Consider the following 20,267-nt stretch of genomic DNA (forward strand, 5'->3'; position numbering starts at 1 on the left):
AAGGGATAAGGAGGATTCACATATTAGTTACAACTTAAAAAAAAAAAAAAAAAGAAAAAAAAAAAAAAAAAGACATGCATAAACCCTGGTATATATTAAAGCCAAACAAACCACAGTCTATTTCATAAACACAGTCCCTATTAATTTGCTACTTTGATGATTTTAAAGCCTTTGGTTTATGGGAAGCCTTCTGAATTCTACTTAGCATAGTGGTCTTGCAGAGAAATAATAAACAGTAACAACTATATTGACCATTTTGTCAACCCTAAAGAATACCAATTAAAAAGTTACACTTGGTCTGAAAGTTTTACCCCTGCTGCTAACAATACACAAGACAACTAAGAATGAAAAATCTCACAAAATATTCTTTCCCTGGGCACTTCCTGTGCCACTGACAGCCTCTGCTGTACTGTCAGCAGCATAGTTTTCTTTGTTCATAGCTGAAGTTTATGAGTGTGTCACAGTACAAAGAAAGAGAGAAGCCATTTTAGAGAAAAATGCCGTTATATAAAACCCACAGAAGTAAGCTGAAAGAACTCGGAAATACCCGAAACTACTTTTAATTCATCTCTGACATTTTACATTGTCTTACAAAAGGATGCAGAATTGTTTACATCACTTTTGCTGCACTGTTAGCAGAGACCAGCCTCTGCCAAAATTTTAATTTTTTAAGTGTGTGTATTTATATATATACACACACATACATATGGTTGCACAAACATACATACCTCTTCCCCACACTATTACTACTGTTATAAATGTTGAAAAGAAATCAAAATTACAAATGCAAGCAGGGGAAAAATATAAAGGTTTTTTTGTTCTAATACAAAGAGCTTTTTTAGTATTATACTTGTGAATATGGCTCTACCTGTTGGCCTCAGAGACTGCCAGAAAGCACAGACCCGGCTGGGAAATCCTGCACTACAGCTCAGCCCATTACCACAGAACAAATGCAATCAATTTTGGGTACACCAAGGGCAAACTTTCCCCAGCCAGCACTGCAAAAGCCAGGCTTATAGAAGCATACTCTTGACTAGTCTCTTCCAAAGCAAGACCATTTCTGGGCATTCCCCAAATGGCAGATGCTTTCAAGGCAATCTGGGGGGGGGGGGGGGGGGGAGGCGCCCACTTGCAACCCCCTACCAGTGTACCTTGTGCAGCATATGCCATCCATATACCGTTTCTTCCCAAATCCAACTGAAGAGAACACAAGTCTGAACTCCTAGAGCAGGCTAGTAAGATGAGGAGGACAGATAAGCACCTCCGCAGATACATACTGATAGAACTTCTAGGACAATGCACTTAACTTTAGCCTCGATATACTTAAATCAATGTAGTTTAAGGACTGTCACTCCTCTGTGGAGACTGGTCCTCTCAGTGACATAACTACTTCCATTATCTACTGTGTTATTGCAACTTTTGCCTCTTCAGAGCAGAAGGCAGCTCTCCTCTTTCTCCTCCAATGTATTTCCCATTCTCCGTAGTCAATATCTCTATCAGAATATCTTAACAGCTGGAAAAAGTAGCTATTAGCTGACTACAACAAGACTGATAAAGGAGAGCAGCCCAATAATTAGGCAGATAATGGAGATAGGAAAGTCCTGAAATGTGGTGGCTGTGACTCAAAGGAATTAGTGCTACAGGAAGCAAGCTGGAAAACAAGCTACATATTTGAAACCTGGAGTGAAAGAGGCATAAAAAGCTTTACAAACCACTCGAGACATAGACAGCAGAGATTCAGGAGGAATATCTCTCAAGGAGCTGCACAGGGTTGAGAGACTCAGGAAGCCCAGGAAACACCACAGCAGAAATAGTTTCAACAACTGCGGGTGGTGAACGCTTGCGCCACAAACTTCTCAGGTTCTCCTCACCTCCTACGTGAAGACCTCCTCGTCCCCAAACAAGTCTAGCAAAAACAAGCAAAAAATCCCCCAGCACTTCACCTGCAAGAACAGTTCTGAGATCAGACCTTCACTCCCAACACCACTAATGATGAAGCAGCAGATTAGAGCCGAGCTCGGTCTTCTTTGGCTAGATACGCCTGGCTATGCTAACAATAGGAAGAGATTTCTTTCTTTGGACAGACAGCTAAGCAGGGATGATGTGAACGTCACAGCGAGAAGAAGAACGTGTAGTACCAAGTAACTATTTTTACAGTCGTTTTAACAATATTCAACATTATCCTCCGCACGGTTTATCTAAGCGATCACCCACAGCCCTAGCAGGCAGTACACAGAGGCCTCGAGACAAATGCCAGTTCGTTCTACAACAGAATCACTTAGGTACACACAGGCAACCTTGGCTCTGAATTCTTTTAGTCTGGAGTTATAAACTCTCTATGAAAACAGTTTAATTTGTTTTGAATACTAGTGGAACTTATTCCTTGAAGTCTCAGTCTCAAAAGGCACTCAAACTATTATAGTATTAGAAACAATATGCACTTATCATACTCCTTTTCATTTAAAGATTGCAGTTAAAGAGATGAACAAAAATTACTCTGAACGTTACAAAACCAAGGCTGTGCATTAGCTGAGATGCAGGCTGCCCCAGACACCACAGTGCCAGGCATTACAAAGGTTGCATGCATAACACAGCAAGTTACTCCCAGGAATTTCGGCAGTAACACTCCGATATTGCCACCCCTCTCGAACTGCGGATCTCTTGGAAAGTGCTAAATAGCCAGTAACTTACATAAAAGAGAAATGGTCTCTTGTCACCCCTCTGAGCTTGACATATCTGAATACCTGTCTCTTGTATTGTGAAGACACCACAGGAAACCCCCCCCCCCCAATATTGGAAGTACGTACACAAAACAAAGCTAAACAGTCTTCCTAAAAATATAAAAACTCTTCTCTTCACTCACTTTTTTTTCCCCCTTTTTGAAAGTTTAATCCTTGTTTCCTAGGTAACACACCACCGGCCAAGACAAATTCTAGCCCCCAAACCGGCCATGCTAATTTAGTATCCAGAAAGAATAATGCATTGTGCAGCTACCTCCTGTGCTAAAATAATGCCATGTGGCCTGCTAAACATCTCTTGGCGATTGCCTAAATTAACCTCAGAATGACTTATTTTCAGTATCAATAGTTTAAAATATCAAAATCATAAGCATGTAGAAAATTAGGAAAAGAATCTTTCTCTTTTTTGCTTGCCTCTCCCCCCTGCTCCAGCCCTTGCCTCACAATATGACAATGTGAGTTGTGTTTTCTTTAATTATTTTAACCACATTAAATACAAATATCTCAAGCTGACAGCACAAGCTACTCCATTCTACAGAGCTTACTTTTAAATATCAACTGTAGTTAGGAGTAGGGCAGGCTGCAGAACAACAAAATTATATTTTGAAAAAAGAAGTCAGTATTTCTGGATTTTTGTTCTATACTGGGACAAAAGCAAGACTTTTTAAAGTTGGGGGGGGGGGAGAAGATAGATAAACAGATGGGATTTGGGAAACGGGTTCAAATTTTCACCCTGTCTGATTTGAGACAAGGAATTTCAGCCTAGATTTTCCTATGGCCCAGGTAAGTACCCAGTCATTAGGCTGTGACCAATTCGGGTCAGGAAGCCCCTCCTCTCACTGTAAAATCTGATCAAACAAATTCACTGAAACCATCTTTTGTTTGTTTTTTTGCATGAACATGTCAGCCTCCACCAGTGACAATCCTCTCCCTGACAATCAATGCACAAATTTCTAGCTAGTATTATCTGCAAGACTTCAACTTACAATTTGTCAATAGTTAGCATTAACATTGCATAAGCATGTGGGCATTTGTAAAGTTGACTGTGGAAATTCATCCATTTAGAGAGAGAAAAAAACAAAAATGCTTTCCAGGTAGGTAAAGCTAGAAATAGCTTCACTCTCCCTATGGCTTTCTAGGGAAAAGAGAAAAAGAGCTTTCTGGTAGCCAGAGGTTTTCCAGCATCTACACAGCATTAGCAAGGAGATGGAGAGATATGGTCGCATCCATCATTCCAGTGAGGGGATAACTGGAAAGAGAGGGAGTAATACATCAGAGCCATGAGTTTGGGAGAAGAAAGTTGTATTATTAAAAAAAAAAAAATTCAAACTACAAAGAGTAAAAAAGTCTGCAGTGATATCTTATGATGTTTAAGCCCAAAGCTATTTTATATAAATTGACTTTCCTGCAAATCTAAATTACTGCGTACAGTGACCACACAGGAGGCATTTCCACATAAATGACTTCACTGCATTAGCAGGAAGAATTTATAGGGCTGGAAGCCAGGGAAGAGTTTCACTTGATTGCTTGCAGACTGCCTTACTGATTACACCACTTGTAACTCAAGGAGCCAAGGAAAACAGAGCTACCCTAAAACAGAATTTCCTCTTCAACTTCCCAGCTGTTTAGTTTGACCACATACAAATTCGTGCTTTGACATGACTGGTGCTTGTTACGCAAGACACGCTTCTCAGGACCAGAGTCTCTGAACATCTTGTGCCTGCAGTTCAATGCTCCATCAGTCAAGACACCTTAAAGATTTTGAAAGAAAAGTAATAGCAGTAGATTTTATTAAGCTGCTCTGCCACAAAGAGCTTGGCAGCAATACAGGTAATGCCCTCACAAGTTGTTCACATTTCTAAGCAGAAGTTTAAGGCCCTCATTTCCCTCATGCCACAGCAGCGCAACAGTTTGGTTCCCTGCAGCGGGTCTCACTGAAGCCACACAACAGGGGCTTTTCTCTCTCCTCCTTTTTTAAAATACTACCGCAAAAAAAGAACAACTCTGAATTTTTTCTCTCTTATTTCGTTCAAAATATAATCCCACTAACTGTTCTGTCAGCACAACTGAGGGGGCAAGAAGGGGGGGGGGGGGAAGAAAGGAGTATCAGGAATGCCTTAGGCTGGCATTGCTGCCAAGTATTTTGGGCATGCAGCCGCTGCTGGAGGCAAAAGACTTTGGCAAAAGCCAAAGCTTTTATGCCCCTTTATAAATATAATTAGCTTAAACAATAACAACCGTGAAGGAAAACCCTCCAAACCAAAAGAGGCAGAAGACAGTGCTGGCAGTGCTCACCAGGGAGATGACTGCCACCGCAGGGTAAGGCCCCTTTCTCCTGAGGGATGTAGCAATTGTGTCCCCTTCCGTCCTGCTCCTTGCACGTCCTTTGCTCAGGAGCACGGCACATGGGGAACTGTGACAGATGAGCCATAAAAAATGAACTGCACAGTCTTCAACATCTACTGTACATAGAAATTTCATTAGGAATTTGTGGATAAGACTATTTAAGTCATTGAGATATTAAGCTTGCTCTGTTCCCTCAGTGCACAGTTACTAGGTCTTCTGCTACATCCTACTCACAACAGGGGGTGAAGAAAAGCATGAGGGAGTAAATACCAAAATCGCTGAAGACACAGTAAGGAATTTAAAGCAGAAGAAGTTTTCTGAACTGACTGCTTCCAATTTTTACATGTCAAGGGATGCAAAGACTAGAGAGAGGAGCAGGTTTGATGGCTTGTATAAAGGGATCAAAAAACTGGGGAGAGGAAGTAGAAGAGAGAATTTCAAGAGCAGCAACCATTTCTTTTCAAAAGCTATACAAAATGGAGATTTTTTTTTTTTTTAAAAAGGAAATTGTTTTCTTACCTAACACCACAGCATGTGGCATTTACAAACCAAGTCACTAAAAGGTCACTGTAAGCAAGGAGGGGACAGAAGAATGTTTATTGTCACAAATATATAGGTATGCCTCAAAATTTAAAGATTAATTATCACATTATTAACACTCACACAAAAAAGGTAGGAAGCCTGAAAAGGCTGTTCAAGTGCATTTAAAAAAACAAGGCAGTCTATGCACTGAAAAAACAAACAGCAACATTGGTCCTGATTTTGATGGAAAAATAACATCCTAAAACTCATATACCTTAACCAAAGAAACAGAGATGTTTTGAATATTTAAAATATCTCATCTCCCAGGTTCTTATCAGGCTTTTGAGATGCAATGAGTAATAATTAAAAAAAAATAAAAAAACAAAAAACCCCACAGCTTTAAGCAGCTATTAAAAATATATATATATATTCCCCAAATTACTCAGGATTTGTCTTCATTTCACTAGTTTCTGTCTCTGTGGAATTGTCCAGAATGAACAAGACATGATTTTTTAAATGTACAATGCAAGTAAAAATAAGTCTGCCAGAACTGAATTCTGGGTTTCAGATTTTTTCCCATACCCATGGGAGGGAACATAGGATCCTGATGCAGTAGATGTAATGCATACTGATCACAGAGCAGAGCAAGAGAAAGTAGGGCACATAATAAATGCACATGAAAGGAGACGTTCATAACTTCAGGAATCCTGGTAGTGTAGTTCCCCCTACAAAGGGCGAAACATGCTCCAGGTATCTGGAGGGAGACTGCATATGCCCTGGCCCTGACCATAAATTCATGATTTGCAGAGCAATTTACATCTTTCACACCTTTTCTGTTCTTGGTTCAAGGGGGTACAGGAGGTACGTTGTCACGGCTAGGGCACATCTTTTCTTCCCCAAACTTGCTCAGTATTATGTTATCTCATTTTGCAGATACAGACTGTATACAATTATTTTAAGTAACATCTGAAAAATAATCCTAATTAAAAATTTTAAATCTGATTGCATACACCTCTATTAAGGCCTAAGTTTACCACTCTGTTAAATTATTTAAATCACTGTGCATCTACTACATAGCTCTGAAGAGTCAAATACTAAATCCAAAAAATTATTGGTTGATTCACTGGAACCAGAGATTAGACTGTTTTGCCTGCTTCTGCAGCAAGAACAATTTAGACTTCACTTTAGCTTAGTAAAAATATCTTATTTATTCAAACGATGAGAAACTGATTGGGAGCTGAATAAATACCTGCTTTCCTCTCTCAACCTTTGAATAATGACTAAGACCATGAAAGAACAAGATGACAGAAAAAAGTGAGTAAAAAGAAAAGATATAAAAATATAAAATATATATAAAATATACATTCAGTACAGTTGTTTATTTACAATTTTTAAATAAGTTATTACACATTTCTGATTGAAATTCAATTGTCATCCCAAAATACAGCTTGACATAAATTGCAAGTAAAATATAATCTAACACGTGACCATCTAATATATTTCTAACATGATAAATCATTACTAAAATATATAGATATTACATTTCCTTCATCAGCAAACAAAACCTAGTTCAGCATAATGGCCATATTGCTATATAAATCTCCATGTGAATTAAGCCTTCTTTAGTAAAGTAGATTTAAAAAAAACCAAAATAATTCATTTTATTCCCCTATTTCTTGCTTTGTAATTTAAATCATGATGCACAAAGGCAACTTCAAACCAAACCACCCTCACAAAGAGAGAGGAGAAAGTCTTTTGCAAAATAAAACTTCACTACAGCTTCAACAAACTCAAGCCTCTGGAAGTAAAAGGGAGCTGGGCTTGGGCCTAAAAGCAGCAGCTAAGGCCTAAAGGAGCTAGTCACAGAGGCTAACAACAGCCACTACTTTCATAACTACTTAACCATCATTAACTCTGCTACAATGACAATTTAGTTAAGTTCTTGCACTTTAATCAAGGTTAGACACTTCAGTGCAGAGCTCAGTGTGTATTCCTAAAATTACAAGTTTCACTCTTAGTACAGAATAAGTTTTCAGACAATTTCCTATAAGATTTATGCTAAGTATGGGAAAAGGGCGACAGAAGGAAGTCAATGTAACGGGTCAGCTTTGCCACACATTTTACCCTACTTCAGTGGCAGCAGGGAGATAGGGATAAAGAGATCTAGGAACTGGGCAAAATCTACAGGGAAGGTCTGATACTGAAGAGCTGACGTCTTGAAATGAGGCCCACTCCTCCAAGCTGTACACCTCAGAGAGGATCCATACAGAAATTAGAGGCAAAGGATTAAATGGATGTAGATATAAATGTAAAAAATGAGAACTGACATTGAAATCAAGAGGTGAACTGCAACACGAGGACTCCTAAATGCCGTTCCGACATACAGCACACTCCCAGTTATCACATTCCAAGAGTAACACTGCATATTTCCATTTATGAAATACATATACATACACACGCCCAGAGAAATAACTCTGTACAGGCTTTGAGAGATTCCAAAACGACAGTTCTCTGGAGTGTGATCATAAGCACCAACGAGGAACAAGTCCACACTGCTGTCCTATCATGACATTGTGTCAATTTTCCTCAAGATTTATTATAAAATTAAAAAATATTAAAATTCAGATCAATAATAAGTGTTAATCAGAGACTAAAACACACCTGAATAACAATACACTGGTAAATCCTATAAAGCATTTCTAATCAGCAGGTGCTGACTTACTAAGTCAGAGATAAGAAAATTTTGAAGCTGTCTGTATCCTGCAACCCTTCAGCCTTTGCTAACACATGAAAGAAAAACATCCATGCCCTTCCTTTTCTTTGTGCAGAGTTTTAAAAGATAATGGCCCCGGTGATGCTAAGCACATGATTCAGCAACACAAAGCACCAGGGAGAAAGATTAGTTCCAGCAGTTCACAACCCCTTCTTCCACCTGCAGCTACGCTTTCCCACACCATTTGCCTCAATTTGCTGTCAGCTCAGTTGAAACTGAAACAACTGTTTGTAGGACCAGACCGTGAGGCGAATTCAGGAATAACATGGCTTGCAAAAAATCCTCTCACCTTAATCCTTGCTCTCCCTCAGTGCAATGTCCTGCACAACCCTCTAGCAGTCCATGCTGTGATCTGCAATGCATGGCGTGGGGCAATGCTGTTTAATGCTGTTAAGTGCTGAACACTGTGTACTGTCACACCACAGCCAACAATCCAATACCTTATATCTATTTAATTATGTACGAGAAGGGTAAGTTGTTTTTTCCAAACATGGTAGTGCTATTAATTTGTACTTCCCAACTTTAAAGGTAATTTAGACACTTTTAAACATCTCTAGGGGAAAAAAAATCATTGTTAAATGTTGTTATTTAACAGTGTAAATGACAAATGCTTCTCTTCAGCATTTATGAGTTGTTCTTTGGGCGCTTATTAATTGCTGACCATCAGAAGTGCAAAAGTGGCATTCACACAATAGGGGTGTTTGGTTTGGCTTTGTTCTTCAAAATGACTTGGCCTGCAATTTTATAAAAAAAGACTCAGACAAAAAACACAAATAAATGCAACTTGGAATTTACTGTCTCAAACACGGAAGTAGTAAGCAAAACTTAGAGGAGGAGAGTGGAAAGTCCTGCAAGATGCAATGCTGATCCTCCACAACATAGAGTGCAGTATTTGTCTCATTCAACTTCAGAGATCTGACATTCAATCCACTAGTCTGAACTAGTGGTTTAGGCCCTTTGCAACCACAGGAGACACACAGGCCTCTCTTCAGCTTCTGTGGATGGCATTGGCAGTTAAAGCTGGACAGCAGGTCTTTTTCTTTCATGTGTAACACTGAGATTTAAGATGTTTCCCTGTTTCAAGTCAGGAGGAAATCATGCTCTTGTACAGATTTTATATACATTCAAAGACAGAGCAGCAGAGTAACAAACAGCCTGAAGGCTACCACACTTGCTTCAGATCCACATTCTCCATCTCTCTCCTTTTGAATGAGAGGGCCCAAGCCTGCAAGGCTCCTGGCTTCCCTCGGGGGGAGAGCTCAGAGTCACTTTGCTCAGACTGATACACTTTGAGCTTCTGAATAAATATATCTTTGGTTAACCAGTGCTTGCAAAGTAGGAATGGACAGTTGGGGAAGGTGGGCAGCTTTCGGTAAAATAAAGCTATCCCTAATTGTTTCCAGTAAAAGGATGCTCAGTGTATTGCATGACAGGTTAAAAGCATGACATCTGGGTCTAAATAGAAAAAGGGTTATTTTATTTCCCCACACTGCAGCAATGATAATAGCAAGGCACTGATATTTCAGTGATAAGTGCCTTTCGATACCCAGTGTAAGAAATCGTCTTGTTAACATGTCATTATTTATAAATAAAGAACTTCTGAAAGATAGCCTTATCAAATGCTTTTCCTATTTCTAGCTCAGCAGAATCTAGTAACTTTATATTCCCAGTGCACTTTAAATAACAGCAGGCTAGTAAAACATACAGAACATAAAACGTAGTGGAGGGAGGCGGCAGAAATCAAGCCAAGTGCAACAGTCAAGCATACCTTCAGCATCACCTCCACATAGTTTTAGGCATATTACTTCAGCTCAGACAGTCTAATGGCCAGCACAGGCCCCTGTATATTGCTGTAACTGGGACCAAAAGAAAACAGCCAACTCTGCACCTCAGGAACCAGACTTTGGGTCACTCCACTGTCTGCTCCTCCCATCCCATATATCTCAGCAGGCTAATTTCCAGCCAACTAAGACAAACTCTAAACAGAGGTAGAAGTCCTGAGGAAGTAAGAATCACAGACCCTCAAACACATGAAACCAGAGCAGCTTTCTGGAGTAGCAGCATGTCCTTCTTTCATATAGAGTCCATTTACGTGAGTCAGCAACAGAAACTAAGCACAGTTTATGCTCTCATCTCTTACGCAAGACATGACTGTAATGATGTGCCGGTGAATCTAAACGACTTCTTTGAATGCAAAAGTAATGTTTTTTAAAAATACATGAAATCGAAATACGGATATGCCAGGATTTGTAATGGGATCCTAAACATTCGCTGCAGCCCTAAGTTTTTTCCCTAGCAAACTGTCTAGACAATCCATTAAGTCTGAACAGGCAATGCTGGACAAAAACACTTCTTTAAGCACAACACCAGTCATCCAGGGTACAAACCATTTGATGAAAGAGTGCTACCACAATGCATCCGTACTAAGAACCAAAATCACCTCTGCTTGAAGGGTTTTTCTGAAGTCTGTGGGGGGTTGAGTTACCCTCAAAATATTTCATTACTGATACCTTTTTCACTGAATGGGCATCTTGGCCATCATCTAGAAAATCATGGTTTCTCTCCTCACTCGTTTTGCTTACAAACCAAAAGACATCAGACAGGCAGCAAAGCAGGACAGCACAATAAAGGCTAGACAACTAAATCTTTCCATTCCTTTGAATTTACATATTGTCTTCTTGTATTAATAACACCTTAATATGTCTATATCTTAATAATCAGCAGTAATGTGCTTGCACTGGTAAGGTCTGTCTCCTCAGGTCCCTGAGGCTACTGGCAGAGTTGTGGGAGTGACGCATTATCCACAGAAGAGGAACATAAGAGTTAGGAAGCACCTAAGGCAACAGACCTATACAAATCACGGGGACCAGATGGGAAACATCTCAGGGTGCTGAAGGAGTTGGTCTTTGCAAGGCTGCTTCTATCATCTGTGCAAGGTCATAGTGATTGGGGGAAGTTCTGGATGACTGGAAAAAGGCAAAGATCATATCCATCTGCAAGGAGAGGGGGCCAAGGAACTAACAGCTAGTCAGCCTAACATCAGTCCCTGGAAACTTTAAGGAGCAAATCCTCCTGGAAGGCATTTCCAGGCCCATGAAGAACAAGAAGGTGACTGGGAACAGCCAACACGGATTTATCAACAACAAACCATGCTTGACCAACCTGGTTGCCCTCTATTATGAGATGTCTGGCATTGAGGACGAGGGGAGAGCAGTGGACGTCATTTATCTTGACTTTGGCATTGCTGTTGACGCGGTTTTCTATAACATCCTTATTAGAGAGACATTGACTGGATAAGCAGACAACAAAGAGGGTGGAAAATCAGCTGGATCACTAGGCTCAAAGAATTGTAACCAGCAGAAAAACATATAACTGGTGGCCAGTAACTAGTGGCAGCCCACAGGGATCAACACTCAACCTTCTTTATTAACAACCTGGGTGATGTGACAGAGTACATGTTCAGTAAGTTCATGAATGATACCAAATTGTTGGGGGGGGGGGCAGTGATAAAATGAGGGACAGCGCTGCTATTCTGAGGGATCTCAGTCTGGAGAAATGGGCAGACAAGAATATTATGTGAAGTTCAAATAAGGCAAAGCCCCACACCTGGGATGAAATACCTCCTGCCACAGTAGGGGTGTGAGGGGCTGACTGGCTAGAGAGCAGCTTTGCAGAAAAGGGAGGGGGGAGCCTGGCAGAGAAGCTGAATGTGAGTCAGCAGTGTGCCCTTGTGGCAAAGAGAGCCAACTGCATACTGGGCTGTGTGGTTTAGCAAAAAAGTGTGGTCGGCAGGTGGGAGGGAAGCAATTATTTCTCTCTATTCAAAACCTGTGAGACTGTATCTAGAGTACTGCGTCCAGTTTGGGGCTCCCCAATACAAGACAGACGTTGACATAGTAAAGTGAGCCTGGCAGAAGGCCACCAAGATGATTAGGGGGCTGGCGCACAGGGCATACATAAAGGGGTTGAGAACTGGTTGTGCTTAGCTTTTAGCAGAGAAGGCTGAGGCTTCCTGCTGCTTACAATTATCTAACAGGAGTGCACAGAGAAGATGGAGCCAGGCACTTCTGGAAGGTGCATGCTGACAGGACAGGAGGCAATAGACATGAGCTGAAACAAGGGAAATTTCAATTAGATAGAAGGAAAACTTTATCACCAGGAGGATTGTCAGACACTGGGCACAGGCGCCCAGAGGGTTGTGGAGTCTCCATCTTTGGAGTTATTCAAAACTTGCCTGGACGAGGCCCTGAGCAACCTCATCTAACTGGACCTGCTTCCAGTAGGGAGCTGGAGGACCCCAGAGACCTCTTCCAACCTAAATTATTCTGCAATCCTGTTTAAAGGACAAATCTGAACATTCTGATCTAGATGTGACCAGGCATGCAAAGGCATAAGACACATTCAGGAAGCAGGCAACTGGAAAAGCTTCTCACATCTCTGTACCAAACCGAAGTAACAGCTTTGCTACACAGGTTCCCTAATCTTTAGGATGGACACACAAATAAGATTGTATTTCAACATTTAGATGTTCCCTCTCTGAGATTAGTGTAACTAATTATTCTGGTTCCCACTACAAAGGAAAAGGTTTTCCAAGACCTCTATTTACCCACTATTTCTACAGTTATCAACCACAGTCCTGAAAGCAAGATCAGCTTCTTCTCAATTCCTTTTGGGTTGCAGTTCAGTGGCTCAGCAGACAGGATTTTGAAACTCATGAGCACCCTCATGTGGGTAGATGTTGCTATGAGCATTTCTCCTCCTGTTAAAATACATACAGTACAAGGAAAATAAGCACTTCATTCACATATTTAATTCCCCACCACACCACCAATCAGAAGTTGTACTTGTGCCAGAAGAAATACTTCTGCCACAACACGGTTCTTTTGATAAAACCTGTTTAAGTCATTTTCCCTTCTGCAAGACTACACCTGCATGACAAACTCCACAAGTATTGCCAAAGAGCTAGAAAGAGGCACAAGTAGTCAGAGCAGGTAAGACCCCTGTGCAGCACAGTCCAAAAACACAGTGCAGGATGACTTCATCTCTTATGATATTGCCATTCCAAGGAGGAGATCCACCTTTATCATCTCTCTCCCTTCTCCCAGAGTTAATGGCCAATTTTCCCTCAGTTTAAGATAAAACTCTAATTTCCTGGAAGCACATACAGATTTTTTTCCTTTTTTTTCCCCCCAGAGGCTGAGAACAGCCCCACTCCCGCCTCCCAACTCCCCTGACCACTGCACTGTGTGCTTCACGCTGCGTGGCAAAGGAAAGACCTCCCCACTGTTCAAGCCTCACCTACTCTACCCTCAGCCCATCTGACTTACATCCACACTCTGCCTCCCCCCTTACCAGTCCAATCACCTTTCCTCCAGCTCCTTTTCCCTGTTGAAGGTAGGCTTTCAGAATGGGCACTTCACATGCTACATTAAAAAAAAAAATCCAGGTTGTAAGAGTATGAACACAAGCACAGTTAGCTATGATAAAAGTAAATAAAGAGAGTGGCCTACTTCCAATTTCATGTGGAAGACATTCAAAAGCAGATAGCAAGACTGGTGCAAAACAATGGGTTGGAAGGCTCATAACTCAAGTCCGAACATATTGCTCTGTCACCAAATAATGTATTACTGAAACAATTCTGATACAGTAGAAAATTTACAGGTCTCCAGCTGTCTGTTTCCCTTACTGCCTGTAAGCTGCAGACATAAAGAGCACTAAATAATAATTTTAAAATGTGCAAGCCAAAAATATAGCACCATCCTCAGAGCTCCCTGCCTTGGTTAACACTTGTAAGACCTCTTTCCCAACTCCCCATTTAAGCGATGGAAAGGGTGTATACTATTTGATTACCACCAATGGCAGAAGCCAGAGGAATGAACACATGGGATATAAAGCATTACAAAGCTAATGCTGCTGGCCCTCGACTCCTGCGGGGATATTCTTCATTGGCTAATATAGCCAATATATATCCCACTTTGAAATGGATAAGGGAGGAAAAGGAGATACTAACTACATTAACAAATTGCATGTGGTGGTTATATAATAAAACATCTGCAGAACTGTATTTATAATAACTTGGATTGGAAGAGATCTCTGGAGCATATCTAGTCCAGTCTCCTACTCAAAGCTAACCTCAGTTAAAATTTAAATGCTGAGAACATCTCCCTTCACCAAGGAACTGGTAATTTGGACTTTTCAGATCAAGAATGGGTAGATTTTTAAACTATGATGATGAACCAGTGTGACTACAATTTACTGAGTGCACTACAATAACAAATAAGCAAAATGTTATTGCCCACATTACGCATGAGATAAGAGTGACCCCTTCAGCCCTTCAGGCTTTGGCGATTTCAGTTTAAGAACCAAAAGACACAGTATGGGTGGGCAGCTCCAGTTTTTCAAGCCCTTTGAAAAGCTTTTCATAATGCCCCTTCCAATACAGCCAAGCCCAAGGACACCACACACACTCAAAGAATGTAAGATATTTCATCTGATGTATCAAATGGCGTGATGGAACCTGTGTGGGTAAAACCAAACCACCACTACACACCAATTCCCAGACACAAAATCAATAAAAGAAAGAAGAGTTACCCTCAAGAGAACATTTTTCATTGACAAACACTCCATCTCTGATCTCTCAGTTCACGCCTCAAGAAACTTTTTATTCTACGAAGTTGTCAAAACACAAACCTAGAAACTAAAATTTGTAATTAATGCTTATCAAAAATCTTTCACACTCTAGCACTCTTGGTTTTATTGCACGTTAAAAACACTCCTTTAAATGCAACTCACCCATCCACATTCTGTGGAGGGCAATTATCTGATTCTCTATCCCACAGAAGACAAGGCTCTGACAGGTAGCAACTCTTCTTTTACTTAGCTGATCTAACTGATAAACCATAAACAAGTTAAACTTGGAAAATTTAAGGAAGTGGTAAATTGCCAGAGTGGATCACTGAGATCAAAACAGTTACAGAGAGGTCTCAAGAGTCATAAAGAAGTATCTGGGTTCCCCTCCTCCCCTTTCTAAAAAGGAAATGTATCTCTGGAAAATAAATCTTAACTATCAAAGATAAGCTTATTTTTTCCTTCGATAACTTGTATAATACTAGATTTACCTGCAAAAAGGTTTACCCTCCTATTGAATAGTTTGCAGGAGTTTTCAACAGGTTAGAAAAGGTGAGAGTAAAACTTCTCATTCAATACTCATTAGCTTGAAGAGCGGAAGAAAGGATTATACTAACAGCAAATTTAAAGCTTGAAACAGAGTATCTATTGAAAAACCTAACATGGACCCAGAAAACAGACTGACTAAAATCCATTTTCTCAACGTTTTTTTTGAAAGAGAAGTATTTTGGTATTAATTTTGCTATGGTTCAAGCAATGCAAGTCACCCATGAAAATAAAAGAACATTCTTTTGTAATGAAACTATTCCCTTTCTTTGTCTGGATCTGTTCCGTACGGAAAGAATTTGTAAAGCTCCTTTAAAAGTTTTTCTTCAACAGCATTCTATTTGGACTGAATTATTTTCAATTGCCCAAGTAGTAACTTAGACTTCCAGCTAAAGAACTACACCTGGGTAAACAAACTGTTTTTCCAGACTTCTGTTTGTTTCATCTGCAACATCAACTAAGAAGTGACCCAAACTACATGTAAACAGCCAAAGTTTCTACAATCTTCAACATAAGGTTTTACTTATAACAAGCTGCCCCCTCATCCTTAGAACTTCCATTTCTTACTTTCTTTTGCTTTCAAGTGTCTTCTGAAAAAGATCAAGTACTGATGCAGAGAAATAAGAGGGGAATAACTATTCCCACCACACACAAAACTACAACCAGAGTGCCGACGCAACTGGGTGCCATTTCTTTGGCCAAAGTAGACCTGAATCCTTCAAGACCTGGCACTCCATTAAAAATCTTTTCAGCATTTTAGTCCCCTACAGACACACTTTTATAATCCCCTCTGCTTGATCCCCTCCCCAAAAGACAACAAAAACATTTTAAAATGATTCTAACAAGGGAACATATAATCCTTGGGAGAAGGGTATTTAAATCGCTTCTTGTCACATGCACTTACACATGGACAGAGGTTGGAGCAGTTCCAAGCCACCAACAATTGCTTTTCTGCACAGCAGTTGTACATGGAAATATGTAATTAGAAATCATGGTATAAAAGACATACTTTCAATGAAACCAAAGCACCACCCACATAGTTGGGTGACGGAAACCATGCCCCTGCCCTGTCTTCAGCTCTAATCAGAAGACTGAGGCCAAGACAGGGAAGCATTGTGTGCGCACGCTATTTACAGAGCGCCCACGGATGAACGTGACACTCTCCTGCACATTTGCAGGCAGGAGGCCCCTGCTGCACTCGGACAAATCAAACACGGAGCACAGGGAGCCAGAGAGCTAATTAAATAAAGTTTGTGTCCTTCATGGTACACATAGCATATTGGTGCTGTTGTCGAGTATGCCAACCCTTACTTCATCACCAGCCTACCCATCCCATGAGTGAGGTTAAGGATATGGACAAAAGAAGAGCTGAAAGTGTAATTTATTTACTCAGCTGTCAGGCTGCCAGTGGAATCATGTAGCAGATGACTGTACCTGCCTAATTCACGTTACTATTTTCTCTTCGTTATTATGCAGGTACTAACTCTGTGAAGTTACCTACACAGACTTTTCTTGCATTGTCCCCTAAGCAAACAAGTAGTTTTAAATACTATTGCAACAGGGGGATGATGAACCTGCTTTTTTGTTAAAATATTTTATTATCGCTGTTTCAAAACTTGCTGCTACTTGGACAACTTTTCATCTGGGTCAAAAGCAAGCAGAGTTCAGGGTTCAGTAGCACGACAAGTTTTAAAACCAACTTCAGAGCCAAAAGGAAAACCCTTGTGATTTCCACCAGAAGTGTCCTTCAATGTGTTTAAACATTTACTTGGAAAATTGAACAAATTGTGTTCACTTTGGGACACAGCTGCCAGACAAATGAGACTATGCAAAACAGACAGTATCTTTGAACTGATGTCTTGAGTTTTGCTACTTCTGTCCCAACAATCTCCAGCTCTCACAGGGCTCAACGCATATGCAGGAACCTGCATCTCAGTATAAGAGATTAAGACAATTATCCACACTTATCCCAAAGCATTTCAGCAAGAAAAAGAGAAAAAAAACACCACTCATCCTCAGCGGTAGGTGTCAAACACGAAGAGGCATTAGGTAAAACTAGATACTTGCTTTAAAAAACAAAGGGAAAAAAGCAACATTCCTCCAGAACTGGTGCTACTTAATCCTTCTTAGTTCTTCCTTTGCCTAGAAAAAGAAATTAATGATTTTATTTCTGCATGAAAGCAGAAAGTCTTACACTCTTGGACCCACCAGACTCTAAATCCTCCTTGTTTTACTCAGGTCAGTGGAACCACAGCAGACTTTCCCCCATCCTCACTCCCTCAGCACTGACTGCTAGAAAGCCAGTTTTCAGTCATGTGCCAGATAAAAGCTTTTTCAGATAACGTGTGGAACAACAGCGGCATTAAGTGGTTTGCTGGGTTACTCACCAAAAAAGTACCTAAAAGTAATCTGAAGGAGCAGGAGAGTTTCTACAACAATATAGTTTCCACGGACAGCCAATCTTCAGTTACAAACACAATATACAGTACATTTACCATGTAAGTGGAAGGAAAAACAAAGCAATATAATGACCTTGTTAAAGAATAGCGAACTGAAACTGCCTAGAGGTAGCCGCTTAGCACAACTTATATAAAACTTGCTTAGCATGAGTAGCTAAATTTGCTGAAGCCCTAGGCCGCACTTAGATAAAATAATGAACTTAGTCCAGTAAGAAAAGGGCCTCAGAGCTGGTTCAAGCTAGGAAGATGAGGAAGTTACAAGCGGTCTGCATTCCTGCGTCTCACACTCCGAAAGGGAGGATGTCAAGGCTTTGAAATAAGACCAGTGCAGGGCATTAGGACCTTGAGGGGCAAAGCCTTAGCTCACTGCTGGGGCAGTGTTAATTGTTATGATTTAGAATCACCTCCTCCTCCTCAGGACCTTAAGACACAACAGTAAGACCCAACAAAAATAAAGGTACAACCGTCATCAGAGACCGCAAAAAACAAAAATAAGGAGAAAGACAGCTTACCTCAGAATGATGATGAGACCCAATGAGGAGCAGGAGACCCCAGACCTAAAAATTACTATTGGTCTAACTACCGCGTGAGGGGTGGGAAACTTAAGTTGAAAAAACTATAATTGCCTAGGATTTGTTTATGTTAGGGTCCCTCTTCAGAGGCACCCAGCTCGAGCTGTAATTACTGCACGTGTGTCATTAAAATTTAATTATTTAATTTGTTTTGATTTGGCTCTGAAATTTTCTGCGGGAACCTGGGGTCAGGCCCTGTTATGGTGGCCGACAAGCCTAATTTCCATAACAACCTCCAAAGCATAGAAACATTAAAGAACATTTTTACGTCACTGAAATTAGTAGAGTAAAGGAAGAAGCCAATTTATAACTTGTGGAAAAAAATTTCCAGTTTTCCTTGTGGAAAAAAAAGTTCCATCAAAACTCATTAAAAGATGTGGGAATGCACTGTCCCCATATGAAAGATGGCAGATACTCCCCTTACCTAAACTCTGAGGGAGCTTCCCAGAGCTGTAGGAAAACATAGCACTAAGGGACACAATTCAGTTAAGCCCTCTGTAAATCAATGTATGATTCATGCTGTGGTGTAAAGCACTGTTTTCCCCACTCCTCGAACCAGCAGAATATACTTGTGCATACATGTTATACGCAAACACCTCAAAACATTTCTCATGCATTCACACCAGTAAGAATTATCTCATTTCAAGAGAGAACAGACTTGCCAACTCCAACCATTAAACCTCTGAGCACTAGCATAAGACTGTCCTTTTCCTTTGGAACAGTGATCTGATCCATCCCATTTTGCTAAGCAATTCCAAAATGAACTTCAAGCACCATTTATTAACCAAGTGTTTCAGACTTGCATCAGTTAGACTAAGAGATATGGCTTTTTTCAACAAAACTCAACTTTTTAAGCACTCAAACTAGCAAACAATTGATTTCTTTTAATGAAAAAAACACTATAAAAATGCGTAAAAGGTCACATTAAACTACTCATTTCTGTTTAGTTTTAACGACTTGAAGCATTTTGAAACAATCCACTCCACCAGAATCAAGAGTACCGATAGCCACTTTTAGCTCTGACGCTATAAATAAAAGCATTGCAGAATACTACTACTAAAGGCAGCAGGAATGTAGACACAGCAAAGGTAGGATGGTTTAAAGTTTACATTCCATCAGTTAGTGTGGCAAGCCAGTGAGAATGACTACAAACTAGATGAAAAGACAAACAGCAAAATAAAATAGTTTGATGTTAAGTTCATAAAAAAATGTTTTGAAAACAAAAGGAAAAGGTGCTTTGCAAAATACCGTTATTGGACCAACACACAGTAAATATCCCAAAGTGTGTATTTTGCCCCTAATTCAGAAAGATCCAGAAGATGATACATTAAAAGACAGTCTGGGTAACCTTAACAGGACTGATCTGATGGCTTCAAGAAAGCACTCAGGTTAATACTATTCTGTGTTTCGCAGTTAATTGACTGTATTTGTTAACAAATATACAAGTAGACATTCTCCTTCTGAACTAGTAGTAGTTCAGTTTACCCTGTATTTCTTCAACTGACCCCATATTAATTTGAGAATTTCAATAGAACATTCTGAAACCAAAATAACCAGTATCAATGTGAGACTGTGCATCATTTCAATTCAAATCAGTCTAAAGTTGACTTGGGTCGAACCGGGACAACTTCTGTCTTTGCAGCTGGTGTTACTTCCCTAAAGTGATACCATAAATTCTTCAAAA

At 40.2% G+C, this 20,267-nt stretch overlaps 1 protein-coding gene across 2 annotated transcripts in view; it reads right to left on the minus strand.

Moving 5' to 3' along the window:
• The window catches only part of SLC66A2 (solute carrier family 66 member 2), a 65,265-nt gene that overhangs the window by 29,329 nt on the left and 15,669 nt on the right, over window positions 1-20,267 (minus strand). The window lies entirely within an intron of this gene.

This window comes from Dromaius novaehollandiae, chromosome 2, assembly GCF_036370855.1.
Source record: "Dromaius novaehollandiae isolate bDroNov1 chromosome 2, bDroNov1.hap1, whole genome shotgun sequence".
NCBI lineage: Eukaryota > Metazoa > Chordata > Aves > Casuariiformes > Dromaiidae > Dromaius > Dromaius novaehollandiae.